Source organism: Somniosus microcephalus, chromosome 12 (genome assembly GCF_052327205.1).
Source record: "Somniosus microcephalus isolate GS21.2 chromosome 12, FLI_Smic_1.0, whole genome shotgun sequence".
Classification (NCBI taxonomy): domain Eukaryota; kingdom Metazoa; phylum Chordata; class Chondrichthyes; order Squaliformes; family Somniosidae; genus Somniosus; species Somniosus microcephalus.
Genome location: NC_140998.1, coordinates 27,832,496 through 27,850,724, shown reverse-complemented (window position 1 = coordinate 27,850,724; position 18,229 = coordinate 27,832,496). Strand labels below are relative to the sequence as shown.

The 18,229-nt window shown below is 44.6% G+C and overlaps 1 protein-coding gene across 3 annotated transcripts in view; it reads left to right on the top strand.

Annotated features, from left to right (window-relative positions):
- The first annotated feature begins 13,289 nt into the window (after positions 1–13,289).
- syndig1l (synapse differentiation inducing 1-like) overlaps positions 13,290–18,229 on the top strand; it is a 175,623-nt gene continuing 170,683 nt past the window's right edge. For 2 of the 3 annotated variants that reach the window (XM_086002702.1, XM_086002703.1), the window contains exon 1: positions 13,290–13,897. The gene's annotated coding sequence lies outside the window, so the exon portion shown is untranslated. Of the gene's footprint in view, positions 13,898–15,639; positions 16,127–18,229 lie in introns of those variants that run through there. The other variant, XM_086002704.1, reaches the window with a different exon arrangement.

Below are 18,229 nucleotides of genomic sequence, written 5' to 3'. Positions count from 1 at the left end.
CTGACACACACACATGTGGAGATACAGAATGACCTGTAAAATGTTTAAATAGGAAACAAAAAATGATCAAATGATTTAAATGATATTAACAAGAGACAATTCTTAGGCAGCCCCTCGCAACCAAGGATGACTTGCTTCCACATTAAAAATGAGTTCGCAGGTGACTGATGAGTCCAATGTGGGACCTACAGTCTCTGTCACAGGTGGGGCAGACGGTGGTTGAGGGGGCGGGTGGGTAGGGTGCTTGGGTTGACGTGCGCTCCTTCCGCTGTTCGCGCTTGGCTTCTGCTTGCTTCCGGCAAAGAGACTCGAGGTGTTCGGCGCCTTCCCAGATGCTTCTCCTCCACTTTGTGCGGTCTTGGGCCAGGGATTCCCAGGTGTCGGTGGGGATGTTGCACTTTTTCAAATAGGCTTTGAGGGTGTCCTTGAAGCATTTCCTCTGCCCACCCGAGGCTCTCTTGCCGTGTCGGAGCTCCGAGTAGAGCGCTTGTTTTGGGAGTCTCGCATCGGGCATGCGGACAATGTGACCCGTCCATCGGAACTTATCGAGCGTGGTCAAAGCTTCGATGCTGGGGATGTTGGCCTGAATGAGAACACTGACGTTGGTGCGTCTATCTTGCCAATGGATTTGCAGAATCTTGTGGAGGCAGCATTGATGGTACCTCTCCAGTGCTTTGAGGTGCCTGCTGTACATGGTATATTAACATGAGACAATAGGAGGAGTATGAGAGAAAGTAAAGAGATTTACAGCGGTGGTTCTCAAACTGCGGTCTGAGGATCCCTGGGGGCCATAGAGACCTTCCAGGGGGTCCGCGAGATAACGTGCAAGTGCTTACCGAGCAGGGCCGGCCTTACACCTAACATCTAAAGTTTACATAGGATTACATTACATAGGACGTACGGCACAGAAACAGGCCATTCGGCTCAACCAGCCCATGCTGGTGTTTATGCTCCACTCGAGCCTCCTCCTGTATTTCCTCATCTAAATCTATCAGCGTAACCCTCTATTCCCTTCTCTCTCATATGTTTGTCCAGCCTCCCCTTAAATGCATCTATACTATTCGCTTCAACCACTCCCTGTGGCAGCGAGTTCCACATTCTCACCACTCTCTGGGTAAAGAAGGCTCTTCTGAATTCCCTATTGGATTTCTCGGTGACCATCTTATATTGATGGCCTCTAGTTGTGTTAAAGGATGGCGGGTTAGTTTGGCTCACCTTGCTTCCTTCACTCAAAGGATTGCACAGATCGAAATAAATACTCCAGTTTGACAAATACGGAGAGACCTCACACATCATTGAATGAAATTAGAGAGCTGAAATGAAGTATTAGCGGAAAACGGCCCACATTAATACATTGCTGAAGGATGAATCGGTGACAGTTTATGAAATTAAACACTTATACTTAACGCGCACACGATGGTTGCAAATTCAAATTCGGGAAACGGGATTATAAATATCTTAAACTCAAAAACGCCTCCCACAGGTGTCGACGGTATGTTTGTAATGGCCCGCAACTCACCTGTTGTGCTGAAGTGCAGCTAGGAATTACTCATTTAAATTGACGTATAAATTGTAGATGAGCATTGGTGCAGATTTTACCACTCCTGCCGGGTGCTGGAAGTGGCACAACCCTCAAATAGGCAGAGGTTACCCGAAATAGGCAGAGGCTGCCCGATACAAAAACCAGCAGCCCCAAGACAGGGTATTCGGGATGTTCGGCGTACTAGAAGTCACATCTGCCGTCTTAAATAAGCATGTTTATGATTTTACAAGTTTTTAGTGATATCAATGCATAATCATTTAATATGCACCTCAAATAACCCACAATAAAATCACAGGCGAGCTGAATACTTTTAATGATGACCTAATCGCACTAGATGAGCAATGGTTAGCAAGGCAGTCCTCAGATCAGTAATGGAATTTCTTTCTTGTGATTTATATATGATAAATCTTTTTTTGCAGTGTTATATAAAAACTCCCCAAAATGAGCTAAAAATGCAACAACCTATAATAGTATAGCTTCATCCATAGCCAACAAATCGCTGGCTATCAAATAAAGTATAGAACTTTTAGAAAGTGCAAATTTGTGGACATACATAAAACAAACAATAAAAATTGTAAATAAGTATAAATTGCAGATTGGCTTAAATGGAAACTGCATGTTGTAGTTTTATTATTGAATGTTTCTCGCTTAATTTAGTTTTATATTTTGCTGGGAGGTGGTAAAGGGAAATTTGACATAAGCGAAGGAGCGATGCTTTAATAAATCACTCTTTACATGCAGTACTTTCATATTATGAGTATTATATAGTATAATCATTTAGATGGGGGGTCCTTGATTACTAATCCATTTGAAAAGGGGTCCTTCAACCAAAAATGTTTGAGAAACACTGCTTTAGAGAACTGAAACAGTGACCAGGCCATGCAGAAAGGGAAGCAGGCAAAACAGATCATGTACTCTTCGAGCCTAGAAGAACAAAGTAGGCCAACACCCAGACACCCCCACCAGCACAGTGTTATGACAGAGGGTCCCCACCCCAAGCACCACCCTATCTCTTACCAACCACCTCTCCTCCCCCACTAAGAAACATTAACACATCCATCTCACATTGGAAACATCTCCTACCATAAAATGGGAACTAAAGTTAAGGTCTGCGGTTTCTAAAGTCAATATTAAGGTCAGAGGAAGCGATTAGCCCCCAGAAAGGGTGTCTGCTTCATCGCTCTATACCTCCACCTCAATACATTCCAAACTCGATGCTGAACTCTTCTCCTGACACCTTTGCCTCTGTTCCAGTTACTCAATTCAATTCAATTCAATTCAATTCAATTCAATTCAATTCAATTCAAATCGCTTTATTGGCATGATAAGGTACATCTTATGTTGCCAAAGCATCAAAATACATTTATGGTTGAACACATAAACGCGGTTCTATTCATACAGTTTATAAATATACATTCGCCTTGTTTGTATATATTCTTGTCTTAGTTTACTGGTTGTCCCTCTGTTCATGGCAAGCTGTAACATAGTGTGCCGCCAGTGTTACACAGCTTCTCTCCTCCCCCAGTAGGAAAGGGAGTTTTTGGTTGTCATTCAGATTTCTGAATTCAGGGCATATTTGGGAGAATTTTTGGTAGAAATTCTCCCTGATGTCCTGATATTTTCCACAGGCTGTGAGGAAGTGCATCTCTGTCTCAACTACTCCCGGACTGCAGTGAGAGCATATCCTGTCTTCTCTTGGCAGCCTGGTTTGCCTGTGTCTGCCTTTTTCGATCGCTAGGCTATGTTCGCTAAGTCTGTACCTTGTCAAGGTTCTTCTCAGTTTGTTATCCTTTACCATGGTCAGGTAATCAGCTATGTTGTATTGTCTGTTTAGGGCCAAGTAGCAATTGAGTTTGCTTTGGGTTTTTGTTGTTTCTGCCCAATATGTCAGATATTTTTCCTTTTGCTTAGCGACGATTGTGTTGGGTCGAATTCTTTGTGTTACCCTGTCACTGTCCTGGGACTGGTTATTGTTAGTGTTGTTAGTAGTTACTTCACTGAGTCCCAGGACTAGTTGACTGAGGGTATTTTTCTTTATGGTCAGCTCTTGGCATTTCAGGGCGTCGTAGTGATAGCATTGGGGGTTGCTCATTTGTAGGTGATTCCAAAATTTGGTGGCTCTTTTTTGGATAGTGTTTCAGCCCTTCTGATCCTATTGATAAATGACAGACAGTCTGTGATACACAACAGACAGTCTGCGATACACAACAAGGAGTGGGATGCCAGAGGCAGTGTGTGATATACAGCTGGCAGTGTGTGAAATATGACAGGCTGTGTGTGATATATGACAGGCGGTGTGTGATATAAGACAGGCAGTGTGTGATATATGACAGGCTGTGTGTGATATATGACAGGCAGTGTGTGATATACAGCTGGCAGTGTGTGATATATGACAGGCAGTGTGTGATATAAGACAGGCAGTGTGTGATATACGACAGGCGGTGTGTGATATACGACAAGCGGTGTGTGACATACGACAGGTGGTGTGTGATATATGACAGATGGTGTGTGATATACGACAGGCAGTGTGTGATATACGACAGGCGGTATGTGATATACAACAGGTGATGTATGAAACACAACAGATGGTGTGTGATATATGACAGGCAGTGTGTGATATACAACAGGTGGTGTGCGATATACGACAGACGGTGTGCGATATATGACAGGTGGTGTGTGATATATGACAGGCAGTGTGTGATATACGACAGGCGGTGTGTGATATATGTCAGGCGGTGTGTGATATGTGACAGGCGGTGTGTGATATATGTCAGGTGGTGTGTGATATAGGACAGGCGGTGTGTGATATACGACAGGCGGTGTGTGATATACAACAGGCGGTGTGTGATATACGACAGGCGGTGTGCGATATAAGACAGGCGGTGCGTGATATACGACAGGCGGTGTGTGATATATGTCAGGTGGTGTGTGATATACAACAGGCGGTGTGTGATATATGACAGGCGGTGTGTGATATACAACAGGTGGTGTGTGATATACAACAGGCGGTGTGTGATATATGACAGGAGGTGTGTGATATACGACAGGCGGTGTGTGATATATGACAGGCGGTGTGTGATATGTGACAGTCGGTGTGTGATATATGACAGGCTGTGTGTGATATATGACAGGTGATGTGTGATATAGGACAGGCGGTGTGTGTGATATACGACAGGTGGTGTTTGATATACGACAGGCGGTGTGTGATATAAGACAGGCGGTGTGTGATATAAGACAGGCGGTGTGTGATATATGACAGGCGGTGTGTGATATATGACAGGCAGTGTGTGATATATGGCAGGTAGTGTGTGATATACAACAGGCAGTGTGTGATATACAACAGGCAGTTTGTGATATATGACAGGTGGTGTGTGATATATGACAGGTAGTGTGTGATATATGACAGGCGGTGTGTGATATATGACAGGCGGTGTGTGATATATGACAGGTAGTGTGTGATATATGACAGGCGGTGTGTGATATATGACAGGCAACGTGTGATATATGACAGGTAGTGGGTCATATATGACAGGCGGTGGGTGATATATGACAGGTAGTGGGTGATATATGACAGGCGGTGTGTGATATATGACTGGTAGTGGGTGATATATGACAGGCAGTGTGTGATATATGACAGGTAGTGGGTGATATATGACAGGTGGTGTGTGATATATGACAGGTAGTGGGTGATATATGACAGGCAGTGTGTGATATATGACAGGTAGTGGGTGATATATGACAGGCAGTTCAAAGTATGTGCTAGGCAATCCTAATATATGATAAGCAGTGTGGTGCTTGGAGTACATGGTAAGTAGCAGATCCCTATGAAAACCATTGCACTGCCAATTGAATTAGTCAAGTTGGCATCTGTAACTTTTACACCAACTTCTGTCAGAAACTACGACAAAAGCAGATCCCAAAACAACCCAGGTGCAAAGTAGGCCTGCAACCAGTGGGATGGCCATCTGATTCAAACCAAGAGCTTGTTTCAAAGAGCACTTCACGGAACAACAACATTTCTTCACTTCATACTTTGATGTAACAAGCTGGTGGTGTAAGAGGCTGTGTGGAGTGGAAGCTTCACACTGTGCCGATAAGCTGTGTACAGAGTTATACTAAAAGAAAAGCCTCCAGTGAGAAGGAGACTACATGTGGAGACAATGGTAACACATCAAGAAGATGCATGTTATACCCTAAGGAAATATTTCTGCAGTCATAAATTTACATGAGACAGTCTCTGGAGGATATCCTGTACCAGCTCTGGGGAACATTCCATCTCACAGCCTGTTTCAGTTTATTGTTGTTAAAAGCGGTGGATTTTACTCCTGTTCCTCAGCGTGGATGAAACCACTCTTTCAGCCCTGTCTCAGTGGTAGCACGCTCGCCCCTGGGCACAAGGTCATGGGCTCAAGCCCCCACCCCCTCCAGTGCCTTAAACACATAATCTAGGCTGACACTTCAGGGCAATGCTGAGCGAGTGCTGTACTGTCGGAGGTGCCATCTTTTGGAAGGAGCCATTCCACCGAGGCCCTGTCTGCCCTCTCAAGCGGCCTTCAACGATCACAAGCCATTTCAACCAAAACGGATTATTCAGTAATTGATCTCATTGTTGTTTGTGGGACCGTGCTGTGCACAAATTGGCTGTTGTGTTTTCCTACATTACAACAATGACTACATTTTAAAAGAACTTTATTGGCTGTAAAGCGCTTTGGGATGTCCCGAGGACATTTAAAGGCACTCTATAAAATTCTTCATCATTTTGAATTAGCCCGATGCCCATAGGATGTATACTGACAAGAACACATCATGCTATTACAATAGATGGAAGGAGCTGTCGAGGGAGCAGCAAGTCAAGGTGTGAGTACAAGCAGAAGGAGGTGCAGTACAGTCTCCCCTCCTGCAGAATGACCAACCATGGGAAACCTCCAAGGAACTGACATATTGGGTGGAGGAAATGGCACAGTGAGGGATGATACCAGGGTGTCCCACCCTGGCAAACTGCTGACATCTTTGCATTATTTATGGCACTGCAGTCAGGTCCTTGGATAAATACTGTTGGCATTTACATGACTGCCGACCTCTTTCCCAATCTACTGTGGGACAAAGAACGTTGCTCCTGACCCCCAAACTTGCCCCAGTAATGATATGACAGTACCATCAGAGCACCAGGGTACCCTGTCGCTTCCTTGACCGCTGGTCAACATGGTAGACAGTGATTCTTCTCCTATGGCCTCAAAAAAAGCAAACTGCCCCTTTAAGCTGCTGCAGTCCTTTAAGACTTGCAGCAGCTCACAGCTTCCCGTCCTCCAGTGGCTGAGCTACAAAAACCCAGGCACTGCTCACACCTGCAGCCCGCCAAAAAATATATGCTAACCGAAGTTGAACTGGAAACTCAGCTGTGTGCAGCACTTGTGCTTCCGGCGGGTGTTATCCTGCCGCGCCGGCCTCCCGCCGGTTAAACGCCGGCACGGTAAAGCCAGCCCCACTGACTCCATGAGACGCGCCGTGCTATCTTCTATTGCTACGCCCCCGCAGAGACCTGCAGTACAGCCTCTAATGAACGTTTCGTGGCTGTCACTTCCCATTCTTCAGTTTTCAGGAGCAATTGAAAGCTGCTTACTCGAGCCCCTGGTTACAGGTTATACACCGTAACTGACTACACCAAACTGGAGGCACTGTCTCCCAGAGGCAGAATTACAAGCAATCGTCACACATGAATATGCATTCATCTGAAAAGCAGCATAAAGTTTGTTTTACGCAGACACGGTGAGCTCCACAGTCTCTTCAGTACACAGGCTCCCTCTATTGATTACACTGGACACAGCAACACTGACCAGGATAGTCTCACTTTTGGTTTGTGCCTTTTCCTTTTTTATTCTCTCCCACATGGCAGCTGTCTCTCACTCTGCCAGCGCATTTCACACTTCATCTAGAGCCATCCTTTGTGTCTTTACCTGTCCTATTACCATCTCGTCTCGCCTTGAATATCTCTTAATGTCTCTTCACCTCTCCCAGACCTTCCCTTTTGTTCTTTCATCCCCTCCCCCATTTCCCAGCCCCCAAACTTGCTTTTTTAATCTGTTTCATTTCCTGCTTTTTTCTCAGTTCTGACGAAGGGTTTTCGACCTGAAACATTGACTCTGTTTCTCTCTCCATGGATGCTGCCCTGGCCTGCTGAGTTTTCCCAGCGTTTTCTGTTGTTATCCAGGATGGTCTCTCTGCTTTGCTAAGGAGCTCAGTCTACCAATGATTACTGAGAGGCACGGATAGAGAACTAAGATGAGTAGAAGCAGAGGTAGAAAGGAAGGAAGGGAAAGATAATGCTGAGATAGAAAGAAGGGAATGGGGACAGTGACAGGGGGAGACATACAGAAGAAAATAAAATGTAAATAAGTACGATAAAAGAATTAAGAAGGTAAATGAGAGAAAACTTCAAGAAATAAAAAAAAGACTTGCATTTATATGGGACCTTTCACAACCTCAGGATGTCCCAAAGAGTGTTACAGCCAATGAAGCACTTTTGAGGTGTTTTCACTGTTTTAATGTAGGAAACATGGCAAGAACAAGTTCGAACAAGAGGAGCTGAAAGAGAACAACTGGGTGGATGGCATTGCCCTGTTGCATAATTTGAGTTAGTACAAAGTCAGTAATAACCTGGGTACCGCAGTAGAATATTACCAGCAAGCAAGTTACTGCTCAATCTGGGAGTCTACTCTGGGCTGCCTCCTACAAGAACGTTAACAGTAGGCTAGCAACAGGTCATATACTGACTGGGCCACCTCAGCTGAGGTTGGTTTGTGGTGTAAGGGAGGTTCAGAGAACGGAAAGGATATCAAAAATAAATGATCCCACCTCACCCCCCTGCAGAAAGAAATCCAGACACAATCTTTGGACAACAACAACTTGCATTTATATAGCGCCTTTAACGTAGTAAAACATCCCAAGGCGCTTCACAGGAGCGATTATCAGACACAATTTGACACCGAGCCACACAAGGCGATATTAGGGCAGATGAAGTAGGTTTTAAGGAGCATTTTAAAGGAGGAAAGAAGGGTAGTGAGGTGGACAGGTTTAAGGAGGAAATTCCAGAGCTTAGGACCTAGGCAGCTGAAGGCACGGCTACCAATGGTTGAGCGATTATAATCAGGAATGCTCAAGAGGCCAGAACTGGAGGAACGCAGATATCCCGGAGGGTTGTGGGGCTGGAGGAGATTACAGAGATAGGGAGGGGCGAGGCTATGGAGGGATTTGAAAACAAGGATCAGAATTTTAAAATCGAGGTGTTGCTTAACCAGGAGCCAATGTAGGTCAGCGAGCACAGGGCTGATGGGTGAACGGGGCTTGGTGCTAGTTAGGACACTGGAAAACCATGCCAAAATAATGCTTCGCTAAATGAAGGATACATAGTAGGTGACAGCGGTACAGAAAATATTCCATTAGCTCAGATTCCTTGTGATTAAACAGCCTGATTGGTTGGGGATCACTGTGCAATATGCTCAGCAGCCTATTTGCTCCAGTCATGTGCTCTCTAGCTGATACACCTACTCCCCTCTACGTGAAAACATTACGGCCCACACGTGAATCTTCTTCATTACTTGTGGATCTCTCGTGGTATTGCTCAAGGATGAAATTTTCTTTTAAACTGACTGCATAATTAAATGGTTGAACAGTATTACCACTTCAAACCATAATGGCAATGGCCGAAAAATCACGAGCTGGGAGTGTGCATAAGAACATAAGTACGTAAGAAATACAACAACAACAACTTGTATTTATATAGTGCCTTTAGCACAGTAAAACATCCCAAGGCGCTGCACAGGAGTATTTTAAGAGAAAAAAATTTGACACTGATCCACATAAGGATAAATTGGGCAGGTGACCAAAAGCTTGGTCAAAGAGGTAGGTTTTAAGGAGCGTCTTAAAGGAGGAAAGAGAGGTAGCAAGGTGGACAGGTTTAGGCAGGGAATTCCAGATCTTAGGGCCCAGGCAACTGAAGGTACAGCCGCCAATGGTGGAGCGATTATAATCAGGGATCCTCAAGAGGGCAGAATTAGAGGCGTGCAGATATCGTGGGGGGTTGTGGGGCTGGGGGAGATTGCAGAGATAGGAAGGGAAGAAGCCATGGAGGGATTTGAAAACAAGGATGATAATTTTGAAATCGAGGCGCTGCTTATCCAGGAGCCAATGTAGGCCAGTGAGCATGGGGGTGATGGGCAAATGGGACTTGGTGTGAGTTAGGACGTGGGAGCAGGATTAGGCCATTTGGCCCTTCAAGCCTGCTCTGCCATTCAATAAGACCATTGCTGATCTTCTACCTCATCTCCACTTTCCTGCACTATCCCCATATCCCTTGATTCCCTTAATATTCAAAAATCTATCGATCTCTGTCTTGAATATATTCAATGACTGAGTCTCCACAGCCCTCTGGGGTAGAGAATTCCAAAGATTCACCACCCTCTGAGTGAAGAAATTTCTCCTCATCTCAGTCCTAAATGGCTGACCCCTTATTCTGAGACTGTGACCCCTGGTTCTAGACTCCCCAGCCAGGGGAAACATCCTTCCAATATCTACCCAGTCAAGCCCTGTAAGAATTTTATATGTTTCAATGAGATCACCTCTCACTCTTCTAAACTCAAGATAATGTAGGCCTCGTCTACTCAATAGGCCTAGTCTACTCAATTTCTCGATGTGTGCTGCCTGTAGTCAAGAGCAGGGAGTTTATTCCTCACCCACTACACCTGATAATAAAGCTATGCCCTCACAAGCTGCAGTTAAATAAAATCTAAATCTGTGTATGCATCATACTGTGAAATATAGATGCATCGCTCACACATCACAGTTCCATAAATAACACTGCTCCCGTCTACTTCTGGCACTTGTTACACAATGATTAGAATAAGTAGCTATGAGAAAAATACAACTGATGGTGTTACAGGAGAGAATCCACAATTCCAGCAGGACACAATGCTTGCAGGAAGAGCAACTCTGAATGCACTCCCAATGTCTGCCATCCCTTGCTGGAAGCCCACTTTCTCCTTTCATGCACTCTCTAGCTGATACCTTCTGAATCTTCTTCATTACTTGTGGACCTTCCGTGGCATTGCTCAAGGATGAAGTTTCCTTTTAAATTAACTGCATCAGATGATGGAATCGCCTTCCGGATCTACTTCTGCTCAGTGCTTATTTTTACCTCTATGGTGAGGCTTGGCAACTTTGCTACTTTAAAGGTGCATCACACTACAGCTCTTACACTTCAAAGTGTCAAAAACATATAAAAAGAGAGAAAGCAAGGCTATCATTTAATATGGGTTTCTTCTGGCATGGAGCCAGAAATTTAGGAACACTTGCCAATCTGCAAATTTCCCTCACTGATGGCCATTAACTTCCAATTGACTTCATGGCCACCCTGTTTACAGTAACTCGTAGAATCATACAGCACAGAAGGAGGCCACTCAGCCCATCGTGCCTGTGCTGGCTCTGTGAATTAGTCCCACTCCCCTGGAAAATAGTTCCTTTTCAAGTGTTTATCCAATTCCCTTTTGAAAGTTACCACTGAATCTGCTTTCAGGCAGTGCATTCCAAATCGTAACAATTTGCTGTGTAAAAAAAAAATCTCATCTCCCCTCTGCCGGGTACAGGCCGGATTAAACAAGCCTAAGTGTTACTCTACAAACAGAATAATACATCGAACATTACACGGTAAAACGCTCCTTATCGCCTGTGGTTATAAAATTGTGCATTATCTGACTTGCCCATGAGCAACATCAGAGGAGATCAAATAGTAAATAGAATATATGTAGTATACAAAAATTCAAAATATATGTAATTGTATAAATATATGTAAATCTAAATATATCCAGTTGTGTATATAATTGGAATACAACTTTAAATGTTATATAGAAACCTATAAATATTGCAATACTTTTTGTAAATATAAATATCTTTCAAAGTGAACAGTTAGAATTTCATCAACAGCTCTCATCTGCCCCATAACTTACTAAATTCACAGGAACGCAGCACTTTACTCACTGACTGAGCTTACACTTGGACTGTATGGAAATGGTCCTTGCAGGCTCTGGCTCTGTGTGTGTGTGTGTTCATCAGGTCTGAGCTGCTGCTGTCTTCTTCTAACTGGGTCTGTGTGTATAGGTTCTAGAAGCTGGTCCGTCTACCATTAGCCTTCAGGTCAGTCCTTGCTGCTGCTCAGGCTAGGGACTCCCTGCTTCGAATGCCATGTGTATGTGTGTGTTTCAGACAGTGGATGCTTCTTAGCTGCCCGCGTTCTCTCTGTGCTCGATGTAGCTGAGGAGAAAAAAAGAGGGAGATATAGTGAAATATGGAATGAATAACCTAGAATAGGACCTCTTTCCCTCTCCCTCAAATAGGGTCAGCCAGTCTCTCTCTCTCTCTCTCTCTGGGTGAGAGGCAGGGCAGATGTAAAGCTGGAGGATTCAGCCAAGCCCAACTAGCTGGGCCTTTTTTGATGGACCAATTAGGAAAAGAAAAAGAAAGTCTTGCATTTATATAACGTCTTTCACACCCATCGGACGTCCCACATCGCTTTACGGCCAATGACGTACTTTTTGAAGTGTAGTCACTGTTGTAATGTAGGAAACATTAGGGTGACACTGGGTTGCCCCAAGGTCACCAAACAAAAGATCACCGCATTTGCCCCTGTTAGGGCACTACTAATATGGGATGGTCCAATCAAACTAAAGAAGATGTCAAAATAAGCATCCCACCTCGCTGAGAGCAGAACCCAATCACTTTGGGTGCTCATCTGCCTTGACCGGAGAAAGGGGAACCTGCAAGCCCCGCCCACCGCAGGCTACGTGATGGAATCTCTGGGGAGAGGGGGGGGGGATCTATCATGTGATTTCCATAGACCAATCAGATTGATAGAAGGTCGCACAGACTGAACAAGCCAATCAGATGGCCCGAAGAAGCAAATGACACAATGTAGAGGAGCATTGGGTGCCATTAATGGGGCATTGAACTAGACCCCAGATTGTGTCCTAAGCTCGATGTGTTTTCAGAGCCTCTTGGAGGCACTTTAATGGCTTCAGTCACTGGGATTAAATCATTTCAAAATAAATATTAAGCTTATAAATCTCTGTTCTACAATAAACTGAAACGACAGAAAATACTGAATTAAAACCTAACTGTATATTGTTCAGAGAATTCCAAACTGGCCAAACATGGGACATTTTACATTTAAATTAGAATTCAGTAAAGCGAAAGTGAATAGGTCCAATTCAAATATAGATAAGTAGGAGTCAATAAAGAGTGGTTTGGTCCCTGAGTGGATGCTTCAATTCTAGGTGGGAAATGGCAAGTGGTTTGGCCCATTAAGATTTCGCACAATGAGAAAGAATAAGACGAGGACAGCTAAAGAGCAGAGGCCTTGGAGCAGGTTTCCTGTTCTCTTGGACTGAGGAACAGGGATGAGTGGGCAAAGAAAAATAAACTGGAAATTGGTTGGTAAAATGCGGAACGAGGGAAACGGATGTTCAAAATCGAGAACGCGTCAAAGAATAAAAAGGAAGTGCAGAGAAAGAGAAAAACAAGTGGAGGAAGACGAAGGAATAAAAGGGAAAGGAAATTAACAAGGACAAAACGGAAATGAAACTGAATGAGGGAAAGAGTAGCAGAATGAAACTCGGTGAAAACATGAATAAATTAAAAAAAAATAGAAATAATACTGATTGTAAACAAACAGACACGACATTATAACAAGGACAAGGCTGCAGGTTTCGCCAGAAATCTTGTAAAAGAAAGTGGAGAAGAGAAATGGTGAAGTGTTATGCTGTAACTGATTAGTATTCAGCTCACATCTCTGCTCCTGAGGAGCCCAGTACAGTGAGAGGCAATCATTGAGCCCCGCCACCAGCGCCAGGTCTGGAGCTGGCAAGGCACACTATAGTGAGCACAAGCACATCGAAGGCTCGTCCCAGCGCCACTGGACACATACACACACACACTGCCTGTAGACCCACACAAGAGTTACCTGCCTGAAATCTTGCAGGTCACCGAGCTCAACCCCAGCGTTCCCCTTGATTTGTTGAGGGCACAGGGCGCTGCAAAGGACTACGAGCCGGAGAAACTGAATCAACTGGCGTGAGAGTGCGGCAGGATCTACAAGTGACTCGTTAAAACACCTTCAAGCGCTTTAATACGGTTTCCCCCCCTTGCCATTGGCGCTCTCTCCAGCTCCTAGAAGGGGAGTGGGCTGGTGGAAACAGCCTTTGCGGGGAGTTTGCAGCCATCCCGCTGGCGTTTCTTTCAGCAGAACAGATGTCTCGATGTTCCTGTCCTACTCAACTTTCCTGCCGATGGCTTGTGGCTAGTGTTCAGGTAAGGAAGCGACGAACATTCGGAGATAGACTGGCCCCGGAGCTGTTAGGAAGACAGCTGGGGTGGCGGCGGGGGGGTCGGGTGGAAGGGGGTGGGGGAGAAGAGGTACGCGTGGCTATGTCTTGTATTTGTCTTCCACACAGACGAGGGATGCCTCAACATTGTCACTTGTGTGCTCCGAGCATCAGAATCCTCTTAATTCTTTCAGCTCACTGCGGTTTAGCGAGGGATCTCAGTCCGATACTAAATTCTGCTTCTTGTGAAGTTGTGTGTGGACGGGGATTTGATCTGTTGTGGGGTTTTTTTTAATATAGATTTTAGTGTGATCTCTGTTGGGATTGTGTCACTTGCGTGTCCATAGAGTAACCCCACACACACACATACAGGTGTGACAGCTTATTGACTAAAGCCCTGAGACAGCAGTGTAAAGAGAATCCGAGGCTAACACAGTTCAGATCTGTTCAAAAAAAACCTTCACTGATGTGCAGTCCAGGAAAGTGAAGGAGGAAAAAAAATACGCGTAAGTGAAATTAGGTCTGTTCCACATTCGGTCTAAGATCTGTTCCACATTATCAGCCAGTGTCACATCCTGAGAAACCAATTCTATCACTGACTAGAAACTGAGAAATCTCCAGCCCTCCCACCTGAAAACCGGTTCCTTTTATTTACATCCATTGTGTGTTTAGTGATAATGAGAGTCCTTGGGCAAACATATTGCAGCTTCATTGGGTATTTCATTGATTATAATGTGAATTACACTCATCATGTCCAACATGGTTTCTGAGGGGTTGTATGTGTTTTCTCCCCCTTTGGGAAGTAGTGGCTGTAAGAAATTATTTTTATCAAATTATTCTCGTTACAGAATAGAGAGGTTGATATAAATATTTATTTTGTTAACAGGAGATGGGCAGAAAAATTAAAAAGGATGTGAAAAGTTAATTGTCATTATTCATTGGTACGATCATTGATTTTAAATATCCCTTTTAAAATGTATTAACTTTCTCCCCACCCCCGAAGGTGTTAACTCCTTGTGGGGCTGCAGTCCCACTCACACCCGCCATCCTCTGCTACCTCCTATGATGTGTGTGTGAGCACCGGCCGTGTCAGTCGGCTATTTGACTGCAGAAGGGCATCACAACCCAATCCAGCCCTCCACCCGGGCACACTTCCAGTAGGGCTTGCTGCAATTTCCAGAGTGGGGACCGAGGCTGACTCTCTCCTCCCTAACCGAGGGGCGATTGGGCCAATTGTAGCACCCAAACCGTAGGCCATTACATTGAACGTTATATGACCGGCCGATCTCCCATGGCGTTGCTCGTGTTGAGTCGGGGCCAAGCTGTTTTCTAATGTGGGTCCATGAAGCCCCCAATGGCAGACCTCCCTCTTGCTTCCAACAGTACCTTCAATGAAGAGTAACTCTCCTCTGGGAATACATGTCCACCGGAATAGGAGATTTGCAGGTGGGGAATGAGCAAAGCAGATAGGGATGTCTCCAAACGACCTGTTCCACTGCTGCTCGGGCTGGTTAAGGTAGGAGGTTAGAGTGGGTAGGAAGGACCTATTTTCCGTAGCTGCCTAAAAGGGTGGTAGAGGCAGAGACCCTCGTCATATTTAAAAAGTACTTGGATATGCTCGTGAAGTGCGGTAACCTACAGGGCTACGGACCAAGTGCTGGAAAGTGGGATTAGGCTGGATCGCCGTTTTTCGACCGGCACGGGCATGATGGGCCGAATGGCCTCCTTCTGTGCTGTAATTTTCTATGATTCTACGATATGTTAGGGCTGAGATCTAGTCCGGTAGAGAAGTATCATTGCAGCTGTATTTCAGGGCAAGTGGGGTTTTTTTGGTGGAATGTGGTCAAACATTTAATGAAATCAGAAAGGAAAAAATGAGCCGAAAGACACAAAAATATGATATCGAAAGTTAATGGGAGGCCAAACTGGAGGTTTGCGTCATTTAGTTCCTGGCACACTGTGGCTGGGTTAGATAACCTGCACAGTTGAAGACATGAGAGATCCTGCTGTAGCACACTTGCATCAAAGCAGAAAACCACGCCAAATTTGACCCGATTACATCCATGACACGACCATGGAAATCTTCACACTTCTAGGCCGCAGTGAGCTTATAAAAGGATTCTCAAAGTGATTTTTCAGTCGCTCAGAAAACAACCTTTTGATATGAGGCCCGCCTCGAAATTGGACTTAGGACCCAGGTGGCAGGGGAAGGCGCGTAAGTATATTCGGGGTATATTTTAAGGAAGAAAGGAATTGGTTAAGAGCAGGTGAAAAAAAAGAGGATGGGTGAAAGCACAGAAAGTAGAGCTGCCGAACTTGCTCAGGCGGCAGTCCTGTTTGTGCTGTCTCAATGTCGGGATTAAAATAAACGGGTTAATGCCTGCTCAACAGTCGGGCCCATGGAGTGATAGTATGAGCGGTGTGGACCTCACTGATCGGAAGCTCCAGCCTTCGAATGAGCGCAAGTCTTTAAAGTTTACTATTTGTAGTTAAAATTGCACACCAAGTGTTAAGTGTGCTGTTTGTGGGTCGGTGCTGGTGTGGAATGGCTGCTATGCTAATGGCTGCAGAACGACAATGAAATTCATTATGTGAAGCACTTTGAACATTTAAACATAATGAGGTGCAATATGAATACATTTTTTTTACTATCTTTTATTAATATTACTGGTAATAAATCTGCTCGTTCCATTGCTATTATGGCTGCAATAATTTAAAATTCTGAAGTTTACGAGTTGTACTATATAAACAGCACAAGCTGGTGGTCAGTAACTCATTGTTCTGTACATAACGTATTCGGACCCTGCAATTAGATTCAAGCCTGCAATTCACTTCTGGCTATCGCTTGTATTCTATATTTAAACCATCTGAACATCAGTGTATTGTCAGCTCACGTCCTCTTTAACAGTGGAGACTGCTCCTGCATTGCCGTTGTCAGAGCTCACTCTACAGATCAGAAAAAAAAAACCTTTTTCCCAGTCCCAATTATCTTGTGCTACTTTCTGGCGGAGAGGATGACCTCAGACCAAGCCTGCAATGAATGTACACACATCAGGTTAAAGCTGACATAACAACAGAAAATGCTGGAAAAACTCAGCAGGTCAGGCAACATCCGTGGAGAGAAATTTGAGTTGACGTTTCGGGTCGGACCCTTCTTCAAAACTGGAAAGAAAAGAAACTAGATCGAAAGCTGACACTGGGGCATGTGTTGCACATCATCCTTACGAGAGGACAGCACCCTTTATGTGGCTGTATTACTTTCTCAGTGTTGGGTAAAGGAATGTTGGCTTTTTTTATAACCAGCATAACGTGCTCTCGCATGCTAGTTCCTCTGCTGTGATGGACAGTCCAAACTTGCCCAGCTTATAACACCATTTGTAAAGAAAATGTTGCTGCAATGGAAGTACAGTACCACATTTCAGTGAGCTGCCAACTTATATTCAACTTATCATTTACTAGAGCTACATTCAGACATATTGGGGCTGTCCACAACCAGATGTAAATGTCTCCCCAGCTATACAAGACTTTGGTGAGGCCTCACCTGGAGTACAGTTTACCATTTTGGACCACCTACCTCAAGAAGGACATCGTGGCTGTAGAGAAGATACAGAGAAAGGGCAACGGAGATGATCCCTGGCCCGAATACATTGAGCTATGGCACTAGGCTTTATGCTTTGGGCTTGGATTCATTGGAGAAGCGTAGACTTAGTGGGTGATCTGCTTCAAGCCTTTAAAGTTGTTAAGGGCATCAATAACATCGATGTGATGGGGTCGTGTGGAACTAGGGGTCACTTGTTTAGCTGAGGAAGCAGGGAGTGAGATTGGATGTGCAGAAGTTTTATTTTTATCAGAGGGTGATCAAGCTGCAAATCAGGATTCTGGAAGTAATAATGAGAACTGACTCCTTTCAGTCCTTCAAGTAGTCATTAGATTTATTTTAGGATAACTACGAGACCACAGCAGAATGAAGCTGAGACCACAGCAGAATGAAGATAAGACTTCCAGTAATAACCAATGAGTTAGGACCTCCTGGGGCTTGGCTGATCACCTTTGAGAGGTTGGAGAGGAATTTTTGACAGGTTCCTGAATTGGTTCTGGGTCCAAGTGTTTTTTTGTATCTCTTAGGAAGTGGAGGAAGGAAGGGCGGGGGTATTAGAACAGATGCATTGAGAAGTGTGGTGAGCACATATGAGCCGGATGACCTTTTCTCATCCTGAGAGCACAACATAAACAGTTCATTACAGTCGGTGACACTTGAGACATAAATGAGCTGCACAGTGACAGCTTTTGCCAATGTGCAGTGAACATGCAATTGAGT